This window comes from Beta vulgaris, chromosome 1, assembly GCF_026745355.1.
Source record: "Beta vulgaris subsp. vulgaris cultivar EL10 chromosome 1, EL10.2, whole genome shotgun sequence".
Classification (NCBI taxonomy): domain Eukaryota; kingdom Viridiplantae; phylum Streptophyta; class Magnoliopsida; order Caryophyllales; family Amaranthaceae; genus Beta; species Beta vulgaris.
In genome coordinates, this window is record NC_079202.1 from 9,349,848 (window position 1) to 9,355,847 (window position 6,000).

The window sequence follows — 6,000 nt, forward strand, 5'->3', positions numbered from 1 at the left end:
TGAAGAAACATTAATTCTGATGTAACTCTTTCAGTTGTATTCTTAAATCTTAATTCACAAATTATATGTAGGTGTAAGGTGGGTCACAGAGTGACATGCTTCACAAATTTCAAAAGGTTGGTTTTACAATACCACTGTCCCTCTCAATTTTGCACTGTAGTGGTTCACCATCGCCTATCCATATAGTATCCACATCTTACAAGGGGACCATTAGCCGGTGGCTAGTAAAGTCTTTCAGCTACCATGAAAGACATGTATAGTGGAACTATTCGTTTTCGTATATGTAGGAAGCGTATGATGTAAACCTATACAATACTAATTGACAAACAACTTAAAACAAAACAGGTCTGAAAACGATAGTATCGTGGTCCTAATCATATGAACCCCACAGGCTAGTACGTAAGCCAATCTAGACTTACTTTCGACTTTTAATGATGATTAAGCATAATCACAATCCAATATATGCAAATTTTATAGATGAACAACAAATATCAATAAATAAAAACTAAATAAGAGCATACGGTGAACAACGATGCAAAATAATAAGTTGTACAATTTTTTTAGAACTTTAGTAGCCAATGACGTGATACACAAAATTAGGTTCAACAATTCAACAAAACACTTGAAAATTAACCAGCACTTGGAAGCAATAAAAAACAACACACATTAATAATGATATGAAAGTGTGAGTAGCATGTGATGCATAGAGAAATGTTTAACCTTGGATGTTAAACAATACTTGGTCCTCTCATTTCCGGGAAAACTGTGAGAAACCAGGAACTTTCCTTCAGCTAGAATTCTCACCCCTTCTTCGGCGTAATAAGACACCAAATCTCCAGACCTGACAACCGTTTGGCCAAGCAAATCAAGACAGGAATATATTAAAAGTTGAAACCGGAATTTCATACCAAATTAAACAAATATTGATCTGTAATGTAGAAGAATATCTGTACACCAAATTCGAAAATAAACTTACACTAATTCTTTCCTAATCAAGAACCCATTACCCACCTCATTCTAAGAAGATCCCACTTAATTTTACACAGATTCTGTAAACTCAAAAGCAGGGGAAAATAAAAAAAAAAACATTTTAGCAAAGACTTTAGAGTTAGGACAGGACACACATTCTGTACACAACACATCCATTGCAAGATCAACTACAAATATCGCATGTGGTACGACCACTCCTACAGTCCTACTACTACCACTCCAAACCCTACTCAGACCATACATAATGCAATTTTCAACGAACACAAAATGAGCTGCTTGAACTGAGATTATGTTATTAATGAACTCTATTCAAACCCTAATTTACTCAAGATGTATGGTATGCACATAATATACACACTACACAAGCAATCAAGCATTAATCATGAAAAGTTATCAACTTCTAAGGAAAATTAAAAGGGAAGAAAAAAACAAATTTTAGAAGGAAAAACAAAACGACCTCTACAAAAAGTAATTAATTTAACCTTGAAAAGTCCAAGAACAAATCATTCAAGAGCAATAAAGGTTAAGGAGTATGCCCTAGAAGTTAAAGTTACAACTGTTTTATTTGAAAGCTTAAATCGAGCATCTATAAAATTAAGAAAGTTGACTGTGAGGGAAAGGAAATTTACCATGTATATAAAATTTAATTTAAGGCAAATGTTTCCGTTTTAGTTGAGTATCTTGTAAAATCTATATTTAAACCTTAGAATGCCCTAGACAACTAAATGCATCCTCGTTCCTCACATTTAAACAACTAAATGCATCCTCGTTCCTCACATTTAAATGCATCATTTGCAATTTTGACTCAATAGAACTCATAGTCAACTAATAGTGTGTTTGAATATCAATCATATAGGAAAGATGAGAGGAGGGAAGGACATGGAACGGGAAGGAGTAGGCTAGCATTTTCTTTCCTCACCTTTCCAACTGGAAAGATGATGAAATTTAGATCCTTACAATTTTCTTCTCTTCCCTTAGTTTTGTTTATGGCATATCTAAATAAGAGAAAATGGACCTCTTATTCCACCCCTCTGCTAAGACCTCTTCTTACTCTCTTATAATTTACACGTACTGTAAGAGAGGGAAAGGTAAGGCACTGAGGTCATGAATCTAGTAGCAACAGATGGCACAACATCATAACAGAATAGGTATGTGAGTAAGCAATGTCAGTAGAGAGAGAAAATCCTGGCTGTAAATGTAGTAGATAGAAGTTCAGTTCTTTGTTAAGGTTGAATCCTTTGAAACACCCACTAATGGCACATCTAGTACTTCGTTGCAAATAATGGGTGTTGCAGCCGGATAATTCTGTGAATTGGTGAGAAATTAAAGTTAACCAACACACCTACACAATTAAGAGCCAACGAAGAATGCCCTAGATCCCAACAATGCATACATTTAAGCAGATATTAACTCAAACTAAGAACCGACACTCCTAGTTATTCAACATGAAATTTAGAAGGCATCGGCCATATGAAACTAACCATAGTGCAGTTCAAAGCAAACACAACATAACTGCATGTTGTTAAAGGCATTATTCTAGGCTAAACTTAAGCCTATCATTCTCATTAACCTCCAAAGGCAGAAAATCCCAAACACTTTACATGTAACCCACAGGGAAGGGCATTTTAAGAAGGCATAGCTGACTGTACAGGTCTAAAATCATGAGCGCAATACTATAAGAGCATGACACTCTAAACTAAAAGGAAGATATCACTACCATCCTTCAAACATTAGAGCTTTTAGTAAACATAAAATGCTTAAACGTCAAAGTTTTCAAGGAGAGGCATGAAAGTAAAAACTGCATATAATTAAAAGGCTTCAAATAAAAGAAAACAGAGAGCATATTAAGTAATCTTCATCATATACCAATTAATTTATTCGAATATCACAAGTACGCTATCACAAGAGGAATTGATCTTATGTCCCAATAAATAAGCAAAACTCAATAATTTGTCTAATTTCTATTATTGACTGTACTATATTAACAGTACCTAAAGATCATCTCGATGTACAACTCTCAAGAAGTAATGACTGTCAACATAAGAAAGGAAAGGAAGGTGATAAAGTGATGCAAAGCTGCAAAGGAAGCTTACCAGGCTGGGCACCAAGTTCAATGACATGCAACTTTGAAGTAACCTGTCTAGCATTAGATGTCTTGCTGGCAAAGGAAATAAGAGGTGAAGGACTTTCGTTTCCGGGAACCTATACCAAAAATACGAATCACTGGTGAGTATCAATGAATGGTGACAAAATACTTATAATAACCTACTTAGACTATGAATACAGATATTTCTAGAGAAAAAGAGAGGCATTCAAGGATGAGGATGACCTTGAATTGAGCAAATGAAGCTGCATGAGCTTCAAGAGCTTGACTACGCTGCTGGTCCACTGAAAACAGCTGCATATTTCCTTTAACCATGCCTAACATCTTGGGCGTAATCCATTTCCAGATACAGCCTAAAGAAAGGAATATTAAACTATCATAGCATCTCCAAATCAAGAAAGTTAACAACCAACAACATGACTCAAATATGCCCAATACAAAACCAAAACGTCCATACCATCTCAGGCATTTGATAGGACCTTATCTTTGCTTTTGATTCAACATCAAATATCTGAAGATGATCCTGAGTAGTCCCGGGAAGTTGAACTTCATATTAAAGATCACAAATCAGCAAGTGTTCAAAGAAAATAATTAAATCACAAGCATAATAAACTTTAACATACTAAAACCCCAAAAAAAAATCACTAAAATTAGAAAATAGGAAAGCAGAAAGGCCCCTTAATTAAATCACAAGTATAATAAACTTATTCCCATCTCTAAACTTATTCCCCAAAACAAAATCACCAACTGGAAACTAAATAGGAAATCAGAAAGGTTATAAATTAGAAAATTGTCTTGCCCTATTAACTTTAACATACTAAAACCCCAAAACAAAATCACCATAATCATAGTAAAAAAATAAATTAAAATAGATGCAAATACTGGAAAACAAAATCACCAAAATCATAGTAAAAAAATGAATAAAAATAGATGCAAATACTGGAAAACAGAATCACAAAAAATCGAGAAACTCATCAAGAATCAGAAATTCCAGAAAGTTTGGCAGAGAAGAACGGGAAGCTTCATTAAGTTCTTCGATAATTGTGGTCTCCAAGCCACAATGATTTAAACCCTAAAATTATCGAGTCTCCTAAGCATGAATTACAAAGGTCACAACGCATGCCAAAAAAATTTAAGTCAGGTCTACATCTAGCACAACATAAACAACATGGTGTTAGAGAATACCATTTTCATTTAGAATTTAATCCAACATTAGTATGACCATTTCACTAATAAACAACCAAGAAAATTGATAAATGAGCCAGAAAATGTCCAAAATAAGCAAAAATTCCCAAAACAAAGACTACGAAAGCATTTACTCAATTAACAAATTGTAACCCAAAAACACTAATTAAACAAGGCATTCATAATATAAATACATAAAATTTTAAAGATACCTGAATGTAGCATCCTCGGAACAGAAGAATTAGAGTTGCTACAAATCTACAAAATCCATAAAAATTAAACCAAAACTAAGCACTAAAACAGGAAAAAAATCATTTAATAAAACAGATTAGGTTAGTTTCACAGGAGACTAAACTTGATGATCAGGTTATAGAATCGTTCACATATAGTGTTATAGATTCGTTCGAAAAAAATGGTATATTTCCTAAAATAGTGGTTTATGAAAAGTGAGAACTCAAACAGTATTTGACAAACTATGAGAGCTCAAACAGAGAGAAATGGCAGGGCAGAAAAGTGTTATCACAGACAATGATTTAGCATTGATCAACTGAAGTAGTCACCTATGGCAAACACATTGTCACAACCTTTAACCCACAACCACTCGTCAATTGCTAGGACATGTCTGTCACCCTGCACGTAGATTTATATACCATTTTTTAGATTCAGATTGCAATAACCAAACATCAAAACGCTAGGATTTTCTAACAAAGAGAAGCCCAAAATATACCAAAACGAATCAGGAAAAAACTTGTTAAAGGCAGTATAGGTAGCAGATCCCAACAAAATCCATCAACTCAGCAAAAAAAACTTCAAAAAATATGAAATAATTGAAATCTTACTGCTGAAGAGTTTCGGTCAATTCGTCATCTTCCGTGAAATCATAAACGCTCATATCTCTTGGTTTCATATTTAATCGAGAATTTTGGGAACCCTAATTGAAGCAAGTGAGTTGTTAGAGAGGAGACAGAAAATGAGGAAGAAGTTGACATGAAATTGAAAGAAACTCGGCAAAAAAAACTTCAAAAATGAACATGAAATAATTGAAATCTTACTACTGAAGGGTTTCGGTCAATTCGTCATCTTCCGTGAAATCATAAACGCTCGTATCTCTTGATTTCATATTTAATCGAGAATTTTGGGAACCCTAATTGAAGCAAGTGAGGTGTTAGAGAGGAGAGAGAAAATGAGGAAGAAATTGACATGAAATCGAAAGAAACGAAAGGCGATACCTGAAAACTCGATGAAATCAACAATTCTGCATGCTCAACCATATCCAAAACCCTAACTTTTTCGAGCTTAGATAGATTAGAAGATTAGAAGATTAGAAGATTAGATGAGAGAGAAAGGAGCAGTGAAGAGGAGGGAGAAGAAAAGAAGATTAGATGAGAGAGAGAGGAGCAATGAAGAGGAGTGAGAAGAAAAGATTTGTGCGGTTGAGATAAGGTGAGAAATGGAGGGTTGAGATTGTATAAGTGAATTTAATATTGAATTTCACCCTTTTGTCACTCATAACACTATTCAAAGGAATAGTGTTTGCATCTCCCACTTTTAAAACGTCTGGTATATATATATATAGGGGTGATAATGAGCCTGATAAGCTCGCGAGCAGCTCGGGCTCGGCTCGGTCAAAGCTCAGCTCGTTGAAGCTCGAGCTCGGGCTCGGCTCGACGAGCCGAGCTAGGCAAAGCTCGGCTCGTAAAGCTCGTGAGCAGCTCGTTTAT

At 34.8% G+C, this 6,000-nt stretch overlaps 1 protein-coding gene across 47 annotated transcripts in view; it reads right to left on the reverse strand.

Moving 5' to 3' along the window:
- The window catches only part of LOC104905818 (uncharacterized), a 28,690-nt gene extending 22,943 nt beyond the window's left edge, over positions 1-5,747 (reverse strand). For 11 of the 47 annotated variants that reach the window (XR_008967781.1, XR_008967820.1, XR_008967818.1 and 8 more), the window contains exons 1-3: positions 5,509-5,713; positions 5,332-5,423; positions 5,119-5,210 (exon numbers count right to left, since the gene is read on the reverse strand). The gene's annotated coding sequence lies outside the window, so the exon portion shown is untranslated. Of the gene's footprint in view, positions 1-720; positions 842-3,083; positions 3,193-3,319; positions 3,448-3,551; positions 3,641-4,491; positions 4,538-4,839; positions 4,910-5,118; positions 5,211-5,331; positions 5,424-5,508 lie in introns of all 47 variants that reach the window. The other 36 variants (XR_008967814.1, XR_008967807.1, XR_008967751.1 and 33 more) reach the window with 18 other exon arrangements.
- Positions 5,748-6,000: the final 253 nt, after the last annotated feature.